The sequence below is a fragment of the Gigantopelta aegis genome, chromosome 1, assembly GCF_016097555.1.
Source record: "Gigantopelta aegis isolate Gae_Host chromosome 1, Gae_host_genome, whole genome shotgun sequence".
Classification (NCBI taxonomy): Eukaryota; Metazoa; Mollusca; class Gastropoda; order Neomphalida; family Peltospiridae; genus Gigantopelta; species Gigantopelta aegis.
The window spans coordinates 38,838,780-38,854,166 of record NC_054699.1 but is presented as its reverse complement, the minus strand read 5'-3'; the positions used below and the strand labels follow the sequence as shown (position 1 = coordinate 38,854,166).

Here is a 15,387-nt window from a genome sequence, read left to right as displayed (position 1 = left end):
CTTTTATGTGTGCACCATCCCAGACAGGGTAGCACATACCGCGGACTTTGATATTCCAGTTGTGGTGTACTGGCTATATCAATAAACAACTTGTTTGATGTCTGTTTGTTTGTTTGATTGTTTTCCTTTGTTTGTTGGTTGGTTGGTTTTTGGGGGTTGGAGTTAATAACAAGCCATCATAATTATGACAATATTAATTTAAACATATTTCAGGTTTTTATAAATCATATGATGATTTTGATTAGCACTTTAATGTCAAATAGAATTCAAACCGCACGTTTTAATAAAGTCGTATTTTCGATATGAACACACATCGTCAACTGTTTATGCAAATCACGTGTCTCGTCGCCACTTGTCTCTCTCCTTTACAAAACATATTTCAGGTTTTTATAAATCATATGATGATTTTGATTAGCACTTTAATGTCAAATAGAATTCAAACCGCACTTTTAATAAAGTCGTATTTTCGATATGAACACACATCGTCAACTGTTTATGCAAATCACGTGTCTCGTCGCCAGTTGTCTCTCTCCTTTACAAAACATATTTCAGGTTTTTATAAATCATATGATGATTTTGATTAGCACTTTAATGTCAAATAGAATTCAAACTGCACTTTTAATAAAGTCGTATTTTCGATATGAACACACATCGTCAACTGTTTATGCAAATCACGTGTCTCGTCGCCACTTGTCTCTCTCCTTTACAAAACATATTTCAGGTTTTTATAAATCATATGATGATTTTGATTAGCACTTTAATGTCAAATAGAATTCAAACCGCACTTTTAATAAAGTCGTATTTTCGATATGAACACACATCGTCAACTGTTTATGCAAATCACGTGTCTCGTCGCCAGTTGTCTCTCTCCTTTACAAAATAAAAGTTAGTGTGTTTTCTTTAACGACATCACTTGAACACATTGATATACTAAACATCTATTGGATGTCAAACATTTGGTCATTCTGTCTTAGAGAGGAAACCCGCTATATGTTTTCATTAGTAGCAAGGGATCTTTTATTTGCACCATCCCGCAGACCGGACAGTATATACGAGTTGTGGTGTTCTGGCTGGAACGAGAAATAGGCCAAATGGGCCCACTGACGGGCACTTCAGAGGAAACCCGCTAAATTTTTCCTAATGCAGCAAGGGATATTTTATATGCACATTCAAGGGATATTTACCATATGCACATTCTCACAGACATTATTGTGTCTCCGGGGGGGGGGGGGGGGGGGGGGGGGGGGGGGGGGGGGGCGAGGCGTAGCCCAGTGGTACAGCGGCCGCTTGATGCGCGGTCAGTCTGGGATCGATCCCTGTCGGTGGGTCCATTGGGCTATTTCTCGTTTCAGCCAGTGCACCACGACTGGTATATCAAAGGCTGTGGTATGTGCTATCCTGTCTATGGGATGGTGCATATAAAAGATCCATTGCTGCTAATCGAAAAGAGTAGCCCATGAAGTGGCGACAGCGGGTTTCCTCTCTCAATATCTGTGTGGTCCATAACCATATGTCCGATGCCATATAACCGTAAATAAAATGTGTTGAGTGCGTCGTTAAATAAAACATTTCCTTATTGTGGCTCCAGTATAATTTTTTACAAGTAATATAACACTTTTTTATGATTGTTCTAAAGTGACTGAACTATGCAATACTTTAGAACAGTGGTAAATTAAAAATGATGAGCATATTCAATTTATTTCGCTCCACATTAAAAAAAAAAAAATGTTTTGTTTAACGAAGCCACTAGAGCACATTTATTTATTAATCATCGGCTATTGGATGTCAAACATTTGGTAATTTTCACATGTAGTCTTAGAGAGGAAACCTGCTATATTGTTTCGATTAGTAGCAAGGGCTCCTTTATATGTATCATCTTACATACAGGACATCATATACCACGGCCTTTGATATACCAATCGTGGCGCACTGGCTGGAACGAGAAATAACCCAGTGGGTCCACCGACGGGGATCGATTCCATGCTCCACATGGAAGTAATGAGCTGTGGTTGTGTGTTCCAACTGGGAATGGAACATTATCTGCCTTGTAAAACTAGTTTATTGTGTCTCTACATACAGGTGCCAAAATATGAAATTGAATTGTGGTCGTGTTTTCACGACAGACGACCCACTTTTGATAGACTTGCTGGGTCTGTTATACATAGGTCTTGGCATTCAATTATGTCCAATTAAGCACGCTGTCCTGGGCACTCACCTCAGCTGTCTATAAGAGTGTATTCATATGAAACTGACGAGAGACAAAATATATTTGGAGACAGAAATATATTGATGTTTTAAATTCCATCTTTACATATTTTCCCACAGCTCTTTACACTTTATATATTTTATGTTTTGTTTAACGATACCACTAGAGCACATTGATTTATTAATTATCGGCTATTGGATGTCAAACACATGGCCATTTTGACACAGTCATAGAGAGGAAACTCGCTACAGTTTTCAGTTAGTAACCAGGGGTCTTTTATATGCACCATCCTACAAACAGGAGAGCACATACCACGGCCTTTGATATACCAGTAGTGGTGCACTGGCTGGAACGAGAAATAGCTCAATGGGCCCACCGACGGGGATCGATCCCAAACCGACCGCGCATCAAGCGAGCGCTTTACCACTAGGCTAATATAGATAATCATATTCTTATTTTTACCTTCGTTTGACACCCAATAGCCGATATGTATTTTTGTACTGAGGTGTCGAACGTTAAACTGTGAGATGTTAGTATTAAAATACATGTACCCTTTTACAGCTAATACATTTCATTTCATTTCAACTTATTTTCGTGCTTATATCCAATTAAGATTCAAGCTCGCTGTCCTGGGCACACACCTCAACTATCTGGGCTGTCTGTCCAGGACAGAGGAATAGTTGTTAGTTTGTTAGTGGTTAGTGAGAGAGAAGAGTGTGTAGTGGCCTTTCACGTACCCATTGAGCCCTTAAGAACTCGCTCTGGGTTGGAGCCGGTACCGGGCTGCGAACCCTGTACCTACCAGCCTGTAGTCCGATGGCTTAACCACTGCGCCACCGAGGCCGGTTCGGATAATAAAAATAGCAATAAAGTAATGTATGGGAGACAACTAGTTGTCCTTAGCTGGTCTTAGCTTTAGTTGAGAGTTGTTCCCCTTGCATCGCTAATGTTCTGTGTTCAGCAAAGTCACTTTCAAATACCCACAGTGAACGGGTTGAGTACCCTACAACGATGAGAGTAAAAGTTCAACTAAAATGTTTGCTTTGTTTTTCTTTTTGTTTTTTTGTTTTGTTTTGTTTTGTGTTTTGGGGTCTTGTTGTTTTTGCTTTCTTTTAATTTACAAAAAAAAAAAGTTTTTATTTTGGTAGAGGCAGTATGCGTGCGTGCGTGCGTGTGTGTGTGTGTCTATGCGTGTGTGTGTGTGTGTGTGTGTGCATGTGCGCGCGTGTTTGTGTATGTGTGTGTGTGTGTGTGTGTGTGTGTGTGTGTGTGTGTGTGTGTTTATTGAATTCGTTCGGTGGGTTTTTTCTTTTTTTCAGTCATTCAGTATTCCCGAGGTCTAATGTCTGTCAGTCTATTCGTTCTTCGATACACAACACGCATCTATGTCCTTGAAAATTCTATATTAATAACAACGCTATGCTCCATGACTGTTTTTTTCAGTGTTATTTTCGTCTGGGTAATGACTCTTACTGCTTATATATAATACCCACAGCCAGATAGCTACAGCAACTTTCATCTCTCGCTATAAGTGGGGCGGGTGGTATAGCGCTCGCTCGATCTGGGATCGATCCCCGTCGGTGGGCCCATTGGGCTATTTCTCGTTCCAGCCAGTGCACCACGACTGGTATATCAAAAAAGGCCGTGGTATGTACTACCCTGTTTGTGGGATGGTGCATATAAAAGATCCCTTGCTGCTAATCGAAAATAGTAGCCATGAAGTGGCGACAGCGGGTTTCCTCTCTCATTATCTGTGTGGTCTCTAACCATGTGTTTGACGCCATATAACCGTAAATAAAATGTGTTGAGTGCGTCGTTAAATATAACATTTCTTTCTTTTTTTCTTTCTCTCGTTATGAATACCAATACCCGTCCAACAAAGCGCCAATTTGCACTACTTCCATTCTATTAGGGTGTATACCACCAAATCAAATCTCATTGACGACCATGGTTAAATATCTGGCTACAACTCCTACCTACAGCGTATCAATCGAAATAAACACCACGGATATAAATACTACCACCCCTCACCCTTGAAGTGAATCAGAATAATAAATGGGGGTCAAGCTGCTCATTTCAGAGATAACGGGTAGCATCTGTGACTACCCTAGTTCCGCACAATATTTGAATACGTTTTTGACAGGTACCCCATACAAGTTTTAAGCACAAGGCTACTTGACACAGTGGTACTATATAGATGAAATAAAAATGCATAATTTTTTTGTCCAGATGATACTAATTATTTTCACAAACAACACACTCACAATTATTACCAATTACGGAGATTGTGGAATTAACTGCTCTGTCAAAACTTTGACCCAGCCGGAAGTTATTTGGTTTAGTACTACTATCAGTGAGCGGGATTTAAGTCGGTCGGTTATAGGATCGAGCCACCTCGGTGGATCCATTCTCAACTGACTGGGTTTTTTTCTCGTTCCAACCAGTGCACCACAGCTGGTCAAAGGCCGTGGTATGTTTATTCTTACCTGTGGGGAAAGTGCATGTTAAAAGATCTCTTACTACTAATCGGAAAATGTAACTATATGCCACAATTATCAAACGTTTGACATCCAGTAGTCGTTGATTAATAAAAGCAATATGCTCTAGTGGTGTCGTTAAACAAAACAAACAAATCCGACGAATGGCACGTGACAGGGAGAACAATAATGTGATCGATATATTCTAAAAGATTATTTATTTATTTATTTATTAAAAATTATTTATTTATTTATTTATAAATTATTTGTTTATTTATTTATTTATTTATAAATTATTTATTTATAAATTATTTATTTATTTATTTATTTATAAATTTCTTTCTTTCTTTCTTTTTGTATTTTCATACCTCAACACTGCAACTTTAACAGCATATGATTGCAGTTCTACGTTATGACAAATTCTTTTCGTTTAAAACTATATATTCATTGGTACTTTATCAGTCATGAGTGGCTCTTCGTGGTTATTAGTGGCGCTCGAGAGGAAGTAGGAAGCCTCGTGTGACGAATCAATACTTTGCTTCCAACCCATAAGTAAAACACCAGTGCTTAGGTAATTATGGTTAGATATTGCCCACGCCCACATTTGGCAATATGTTGCACGTTTTCGTTTTCGGAAGAAAAAAAACATACTGGGGCGCCTCCCTGTCCCGAGTCAGACCCCCGATCCTATCGGAGGCCGGACTCGGGATAAGCGTGTTCGAAACCCTAGTGGTATATGGACACGTTAAACCAGTTACTAAGCTACTGGGGCGCCATGTTATATTATTTCGGGGCTGATGTTAAAAGTTAAAGTTTGTTGTGATTAACGACACCATTAGAGCACATTGATTTATTAATCGTCGGCTATTGGATGTCAAACATTTCGTAATTTCGACATTTAGTATTAGATAGGAAACCCGCTACATTTTTTTTCGTTAGTAGCAAGGGATCACATAAACACATCTCACAAACAGGATAGCACATACCACGGTCTTTGATATATCAGTCGTGGTGCACTGGCTGGAACAAGAAATAACCCAATGGGGCTACCAACGGGGATCGATCCCAGACCGACCGCGCATCAAGCGAGCGCTTTACCACTGGGCTACGTCCGGCCCTGGGGCGGGATTAAGTTCAGTCGGTAGAATGCTCGCTTGCGGTGCATGCGTCGCAGGATCAAATCACCTCGGTGGATCCATTCAACTGAATGTTGTTTTTTTTTTCTCGTACAACCAATGCACCACAATTGGTCAAAGGCCGTGATATGTGTTTTCCTGTCTGTGGGAAAGTGCATATAAAAGATCCCTTTCTACTAATGGGAACATGTAGCGGGTTTCCTCTCTAAAACTGTGTCAGAGTTACCAAATGCTTGGCATCCAATAGCCCATGAATGATTAAACAATGTGTTCTAGTGGTATCGTTAAACAAAACAAACAAACTTCCCGCCATGGGCTATACTATAGTTGAAAACATACAGTCAAATCTGAGGTACATAACCTGCTGATGGTGATACTGGTAAGTAATTAACGGGTGGAAGTTTAACGACACCCCAGCACAACAACAACAACAACAACAAAAATCACATCGGCTATTGTATGTCAAACTAAGTTATATAATTATGATGATGAACATCAATGTATTAATAAAAAATAAAGTAGACGTCAGTGAATTTTTTTGGGGGGGGGAGCACATTGATTTATTAATCATCGGCTACTGAATGATTAATATTTGGTAATTGTGACTCGTAGTCATGAGAGGAAACCCGCTACATTATTCCAAATCCAGCAAGCGATATTTTATTTGCACTTCCTCACAGACAGGAAAGCTCATACCACGACCTTTGACCAGTTATGGTGCACTGGTTAGAACGAGAAAAAAAAAACCCAATCAGCTGAATGGATCCACCGAGGTGGTTTGATCCTGCGACGCAAGCACCTCAAGCGAGCACTCAACCGACTGACGTATTAATACTTCGGAAACCAATGAAATAGTTCGTGAACGTTAGCGAAATGTTTGCTGGCTGAACTTGGGGTAGATGTATAACATAAAAGACTATGCCTGTCGTGGCACCTGGTTTAGAGAGGGAGAGAAGAAACCTGCTTCCGCCGTATAGGTTGTATCCAGTACCTCCATCATTTGTGTACAACCATTTTCAAGTCTGTGGCCTAGTCTGTAACACAGTATAGAGTTTCCTTTTTTTATTTTCTGACGAATGTAAATGACGTCACTAGTTGGTGATGCAGTTTCTATGTTTTTTTCTAACATGAAACATGGTTAACAAGTTAATACAGATAATATATATATATATATATATATATATATATATATATATATATATAGATCTCAGCTTTTTGTGTGAAATAACAAACAGATCTCCCGATAGAGTGGACAGTTTATCATAAAACAGCAGAGTTGTCCTCTTTGGACCTCCCCTTACGTCCTCTGGTTCTCCTGGGTGTAAGATATTTATGTTTGTTTCCATCCTCCGGGTCATCGCAACAACAGTGCCCCCTCCACCCCACCCCCTTTGTAACAAAGTACAGATAGATGACTCATTACTGCATGGATCTTTGGATGGATACATGGATGGACGGATGGATGGATGGGTGGATGAATGGATGGATGGATGGATACATGGATGGATGGATGGACGGATGGACAGGTAGATGGGTGGGTAGATAGATGGATGGATGGATGGGTGGGTGGGTGGGTGGGTCTTGTTTGAGTGAATGGATGGACGGACGAGTGGGTGGTTGTTAGGGTGGATGGACGGACGGATGGATGGATGGATAGATAGATGAATGCAAACGTGTGTGCGTATGTCTCTGTGTTTCGCACACATATCGCGTTTCCCAATGTTTTATTCATTGAAAAAAAGACAGATTATTTGTTTATGGTGATAACGTAATTAGAAATAATAAATTAATACTAATACTAATAAAGATAATAATAACAATAATAATATGTGTTACGATATTAATAATAATAAGAAGAATTTTTATAATATATTATTTTTTATAATAACAATAATAGTACTAGTAATATTAGCAGTGAAAGTATTAACGATGATTATAATAATAATTAATAATAATAGCAAAAATAATAATAATAATAATAATAGTGGTGGTAGTAGTAGTAGTAGTAGTAGTAGTAGTAGTAGTAGTAGTAGTAGTAACAATAATAATAATAATAATAATAATAATAATAATAATAATTACACATATGGTTAAAAATATCTTGGTACATATCAAAGTGATAGTCCCACTAGAATGTCCCACTAGATAGTCCCACTTTGATATATACCATGATGACGTCATCAATTGGCGCACTACAATCTTATAAGTTACAGGAACGTCAACGAAATGAAATGAGTGATATAAATTAAGATCGATTATTGGTAATAAATAGGATATTAAACTCGCTACCATTTCGTATCATATTTATGTCCCTCGTGAAATAATTTTCATTGTCACTCGCTAAAGCTCATGATAATTGAAAATTATTTCACTCGGGACATAAACATGATACGAAATGGAAGCTCGTTTAATATCCTATAATAATAATAATAATAATAATAATAATAATAATAACACACAACAACAAATAATAAAAAATAATGATGTCAATTATCATATTGAAAAGTGACTTATTAAAGCCCGCATTACACAACATTAAACAGGGCGGTGTTTACGGGCGTCGTTACATCTCTTTATAGATACTACGTACACTTTAATGTGCCCCAGTTATGGGCGCGAAGTGTCGAATTGAGCGCCGCGTATTGGTGTTCGTTAATGCTCCACTACCTTTTAAAAGTTCTTTACAAGTAAGAAAGCACTAAAACTACACTCTATCAAACGTGGGCCCCGTGTTTCCGATTTCGATACATTTGTCTCCTTGTTGTATGTCAATCCGTAGTGATATCAGAACAAATCTTCAGCCTTTGTTGGTCGGGGTTAACGTCGAGAGAATAACGAGATATACGAGAAAAAACACGGCTACCGAAACCATAAATAAACCAAATATGTGCACAGGTCGGAACGAAATGTTTTCAACCGCCATGGATCCCCGTTGGTTTTCATATAAAATTGTCATCACCGTCCTGTTCCGGCTGCGTCGGAATTTTATATTAACTCTGCACGTGCAGGGTTATGGGAACGTTAACGCGCCCCCTGTCGTTAATATCGGAGCGGCCATGTTGAAATATGAATACTTGTTTGAGAAGCATAAATTTCTCATTAAACTTGTACCCTAAGAATCCGTTCTCTTGTTTTAATGGTGTTTGATGAACGTCGTATAATTTTGTGACAGTTTTATTTCCGGTTATTGTGTACGTCTAGCGATGTTAGCTGCAATTTAATCACAATTAATTGGCTATAATGTGTTAACGTCGGTTATTTAATTTCGTATAACCTCTTTTAAATCTACATTACGTTTGTCTTAACGTCGCACGGGACACCAGTTATTAGACAACGTGAAACAGTCTACTCTACTAAAATGTTCCACGTGAATTCACCAAATGGTAATTTGTGATAGACTGGGTGGTAGTAGCCGATATATATATATATATATATATATATATATATATATATATATATATAGATATATATATATATATATATATATATATATAATGTATATTCCAAAACATGCATACGTACCCCAAGAACAAAGATCATCATCCGTCCATCCGTCCTTGTATTCAGCCGTCCGTCATTTCATTCATCCATCCATCCATCCAAACACCCACCCACCCATAAATTTATTAATTCATTCATCCTCCATCTATTCATTCAGAAATTCATTCATTCATTCTCATATCCCCTCAACTATACACCCAACCATGCATTCATAGATCCGTCCGTCCGTCCGTCCAGTAAGCCAACCAACCAGCCAGCCAGACACCCAATCAACATGTATGTCTTCATTCATATATACTGACGTCTGTCTGCTCATTATTGATTACATTTGATTCCGCGTGTGTTTATTTCATGTGAAGAAGAAAGTGGCTTGGTGGTAGAACGATCGCCTGAGGTGTGGCCAATCGTGGGATCGATCACCAGTAATGAACTGGGGTTCCCCTCCCATTCCAATCAGCACAGCTCGACTGGTGAATCAAAAGTTCACTATTTTGTTTTCGTATTGTTCACTAATTGATAGTAAAACAGTAATCTTATTACTAGAAATTAGTAGACTTTATTCTATGACATCAGTAGACTTTATTCTATGGCATCAGTAGACTTATTACTTGACATCAGTAGACTTTATTACTTGACATCAGTATACTTTATTCTGGGACATCAGTATACTTTATTCTGGGACATCAGTAGACTTTGACTGTGACATCAGTATACTTTATTACTTGACATCAGTAGACTTTATTTTGTGACATCAGTAGACTTTATTCTGTGACATTAGTAGACTTTATTACTTGACATCAGTAGACTTTATTTTGTGAGATCAGTAGACTTTATTACTTGACACCAGTAGACTATTACTTGGCATCAGTAGACTTTATTACGTGACATCAGTAGACTTTATAATGTGACATCAGTAGATTCATGACTTACTGCTTGAGTATCAGTTTCACGATGACCGCATGTTGTTGCTTGTTAAAGGAAGACATAGTGACAAATGTTGATCGTAACCAAAACCCGTATCCACAGTATCGTGTTACTGGCGGCCAAAGTTTGTTTTGTTTAACGACACCATTAGAGAATATTAAGTTGCTTATCATCGGCTATTGCATGTCAGACATTTGGTCATTTTGACCATAGTCTTAGAGAGGAAACCCGCTTCATGTATATAATTTGTTTATTATTATTTTTTATTAATATTTTGTTTGGCACGATAGTTTCGGATTATATATATATATTGTTTATTATTATTTTTTTATTAACATTTTGTTTGGCACGATAGTTTCGGATTTACTTGGCACGCTGCCCAGGGTATCGCGGGTATCCAGGGGTATCCCCGCAGACCCGCCATTATAGGTACGACCCCCTGCCGAGGCTAACAACGGGAGAACAATGCCGATTGGTTCCTAGCGCGACAGGTGACAAGAAATGGAGGTCAGAGGTCGCCGTTCCCACCGATCTTCATCACTCGCCCGGTGTCACCTCTTGACATTAATTACAGTTTTCGTGAATTCCTTCATTGTGCTCACGCTGAATAGGTGCGCTCAGGCGTGGGGAGGGATTTCGTCGCCCTACCGGTGTTCCTCGAACGTGGGCTGAGAAGAATGGCCCGGATCGGGGGAGCACCGGAATGCAACCGCGTTACTCCGCTCTTTTTCAAATTATGTATTTGAACGCTGTAATTTGTCTCCTCGACTAATTATCAACGGAATATAAAAATCCCCAGGTATCAGGCCAGTGATTCGGTGCATCTTTTCTTTTCCATCTCGGGCTGTTTTCTTCATCTTCTTATAAAATGTTAGTTATAGTTAACAATTACGCGATGAAAAGAGACGATCTTTGCGTTGTTTAGTCAAGGACAACGAAAAGTTTGTTTTATTTAACGACACAACTAGAGCGCATTGATTTATTAATCATTGGCTGTCAAACATTTGGTTGTTTTAGGTGTATAGTGTTAAGAGAGGAAACACACTACATGTTTTTCCATTAATATCAAGGGATGTCTTTATATGCACCATGGCATAGACATGATACAACATACCATGACCTTTGATATACCAGTCGTAGTATACTGGCTGTGACAATATATAGCCCACCGACGGGGATCGATCCTAGACCGACCGCGCTTCATGCGAGAACTTTACCACTGTGCTACGTCCCACCCCCAGGACAAAGAAGTGCGAAATATATCGTAACTGTGGCAATTGGAGCTGGGGAAGAAACCTAACCTCGTCACTTGTGCTAAAATTGTCATAAGCAATAGAAAGAAAGAAAGAAATGTTTTATTTAACGACGCACTCAACACATTTTATTTACGGTTATATGGCGTCAAACATATGGTTAAGGACCACACAGATTTTAAGAGGAAACCCGCTGTCACCACTACATGGGCTACTCTTTACGACAGGCAGCAAGGGATCTTTTATTTGCGCTTCCCACAGGCAGGATAGCACAAACCATGGCCTTTTTTGCACCAGTTATGGATCACTGGTCGGTGCAAGTGGTTTACACCTACCCATTGAGCCTTGCGGAGCACTCGCTGAGGGTTTGGAGTCGGTATCTGGATTAAACATTCCATGCCTCGACTGGGATCCGAACCCAGAACCTACCAGCCTGTAGACCGATGGCCTAACCGCGAAGCCACCGAGGCCGGTTTATAGTTAACAATTAGGCGGGCAAATGATACGACCTTTGCGTTGTTTAGTCAAGGACAACCAAAAGGTTTGTTTTATTTAACGACACAACTAGAGCGCATTTATTTATTAATCATTGGCTATCAAACATTTGGTTGTATTGGTGTATAGTCTTAGAGAGGAAACCCGTTATTTTATTTCCATTAGTAGCAAGGGACGTTTTTATATGCACCATAGAACAGACACGATAGAACATACCATGACCTTTGATATACCAGTCGTAGTGTACTGGCTGTGACAGTATATGGCCCACCGACGGGGATCGATCCTAGACCGACCGCGCATCAAGCGAGCGCTTTACCACTGTACTACGTCCTTCCCCAGGACAAAGAAGTGCGAAATATATCGTAACTGTGGCAATTGGAGCTGGAGAAGAAACCCAACCTCGTCACTTATGCTAAAACTGTCAGCAGCAAGCCTATATCACCCCGTCACCCTAACATTTGATATGCTAGGTTGTAACGGGTCTGCTGAGTGTAATCGAGCCGAAAACTGATGGGATATCAGGCGAGTTTTATTTTTGTTTTTTCCGGTAATAACAACCAGTGCACCAAGACTGGTGGATGTACCAAATATTGTGGTATGTGTATGCGGGATGGTGCATATAAAAGATCCCTTGCTACTAATGAAAACAAACTGTAGCCAGTTTCCCAAGGTCATACATCAAAATTACCAAATGATAAACATCCTGTAGCCAATGAATAATAAATCAGTACGCTCTAGTGGTATCGTTAAACAAAACAGTGTCACGGAATCGAGGTCATCTGCTGTTGAAATGATGAAACTATTAGTGCCAGCCAAATCGTACACATCTGTAATGTGTTGTTATCTTTGTAATATAGTATTCGCTTGAGGTGTTTGCGTGGCAGGATCGAACCACCTTGGTGGATCCATTCAACTGATTTTTTTTTTCTCTCGTTCCAACCAGTGGACCTCAACTGGATAGATGCCTTGGTATGTGATTTCTTGTCTGGTCAAAGGCTATGGTATGTGGGTTCCTGTCTGTGGGAAAGTGTATGTAAAAGATCCCTTGCTGCATTAGGCAAAAACGTAGCGGGTTTCCTCTGATGACTACGAGTCGGAATTACCACATGTTTGACATCCAATAGCCGATGATTAATTAATCTATATTCAAAAAGTGTTCACAGAGAAAAAAACTGATATTTTATTAAAGTATCGCCCAATATATTATACACAGTAAAACGCATGACGAACAATGTAAAGGTGTCACTCGTTATATATATATTTATATATGTATATGTATGTATGTATGTGTGTGTGTGTGTGTGTGTGTGTGTGTGTGTGTGTGTGTGTGTGTGTGTGTGTGTGTGTGTGTATGTATATATATATATTACACATTATCAAAGTATGTGATATTTTTTTCAGGTCACATACTTTAAGAATTTGATATCTTTGCAAATTAGCTGTAAATTAATCGAGGTCACTGCACTAAGTTTATTGACATTTAAGCAAACCTTGGATGGCACTCCATAATTGACGTATGCATTCATACTTATCAAATAAAAACATTTCAATAGCAATTTTACATTTCCAGCGTTCAGAAAACAAAATACGTTATGCACTAGTTTATTTTGATGTAAGGACATTCAAAATGACGCCATTCGAGGGGTTGTTTTTTGTCGTTATTTTCATTCAAAAAGACATCGCGCTACATATTCATACGTCATTTGAGTATCTAGTAAAGGCGGACTGGAATTAAAGTTGCGTGTACAGTTTACAAAAACACGTTGTATTAAGCTTGAGCTTACATGATAAAGAGATTATTACCCTAGTGTGTTTCGGTATCGTCAATATCATATATTAGGAATAAAAATAATGTATTATTCTCGCCAGAGGCTCACATAATACAATTTTTATTATCCTAATATATGATATTGACGATAACGAAAATCACTCTAGTAATAACCTATATTTACACACACACACACACACACACACACACACACACACACACACACACACACACAGACATACATACATACATACATACATACATACATACACACACACACACATACATATACACACACACACACATACACACATACATACATACACACACACACATACACACACACACACATACACACACACATACACACAGACATACATACATACATACACAATAAAATACATAATAAACATTGTTATTCAACAATATAACGGTCACTCATGGAAAGAAAGAAAGAAATGTTTTATTTAACGACGCACTCAACACATTTTATTTACGGTTATATGGCGTCAGACATATGGTTAAGGACCACACAGATTTTGAGAGGAAACCCGCTGTCGCCACATAGGCTACTCTTTTTACGACAGGCAGCAAGGGGTCTTTTATTTGCGCTTCCCACAGGCAGGATAGCACAAACCATGGCCTTTTTTGCACCAGTTATGGATCACTGGTCGGTGCAAGTGGTTTACACCTACCCATTGAGCCTTGCGGAGCACTCGCTGAGGGTTTGGAGTCGGTATCTGGATTAAACATTCCATGCCTCGACTGGGATCCGAACCCAGAACCTACCAGCCTGTAGACCGATGGCCTAACCGCGAAGCCACCGAGGCCGGTTTATAGTTAACAATTACGCGGTCAAATGATACGACCTTTGCGTTGTTTAGTCAAGGACAACCAAAAGGTTTGTTTTATTTAACGACACAACTAGAGCGCATTTATTTATTAATCATTGGCTATCAAACATTTGGTTGTTTTGGTGTATAGTCTTAGAGAGGAAACCCGTTATTTTATTTCCATTAGTAGCAAGGGACGTTTTTATATGCACCATAGAACAGACACGATAGAACATACCATGACCTTTGATATACCAGTCGTAGTGTACTAGCTGTGACAGTATATGGCCCACCGACGGGGATCGATCCTAGACCGACCGCGCATCAAGCGAGCGCTTTACCACTGTACTACGTCCTTCCCTAGGACAAAGAAGTGCGAAATATATCGTAACTGTGGCAATTGGAGCTGGAGAAGAAACCCAACCTCGTCACTTATGCTAAAACTGTCAGCAGCAAGCCTATATCACCCCGTCACCCTAACATTTGATATGCTAGGTTGTAACGGGTCTGCTGAGTGTAATCGAGCCGAAAACTGATGGGATATCAGGCGAGTTTTATTTTTGTTTTTTCCGGTAATAACAACCAGTGCACCAAGACTGGTGGATGTACCAAATATTGTGGTATGTGTATGATGGATGGTGCATATAAAAGATCCCTTGCTACTAATGAAAACAAACTGTAGCCAGTTTCCCAAGGTCATGCATCAAAATTACCAAATGATAAACATCCTGTAGCCAATGAATAATAAATCAGTACGCTCTAGTGGTATCGTTAAATAAAACAGTGTCACG

The 15,387-nt window shown here is 39.2% G+C and overlaps 1 long non-coding RNA gene across 1 annotated transcript in view; it reads left to right on the top strand.

Annotated features, from left to right (window-relative positions):
* The window catches only part of LOC121374834, a 62,469-nt gene extending 56,977 nt beyond the window's left edge, over positions 1–5,492 (top strand). The window contains exon 4 of the long non-coding RNA XR_005958243.1: positions 5,074–5,492. This is a non-coding gene — a long non-coding RNA (uncharacterized LOC121374834). The remainder of the gene's footprint in view (positions 1–5,073) is intronic.
* Positions 5,493–15,387: the final 9,895 nt, after the last annotated feature.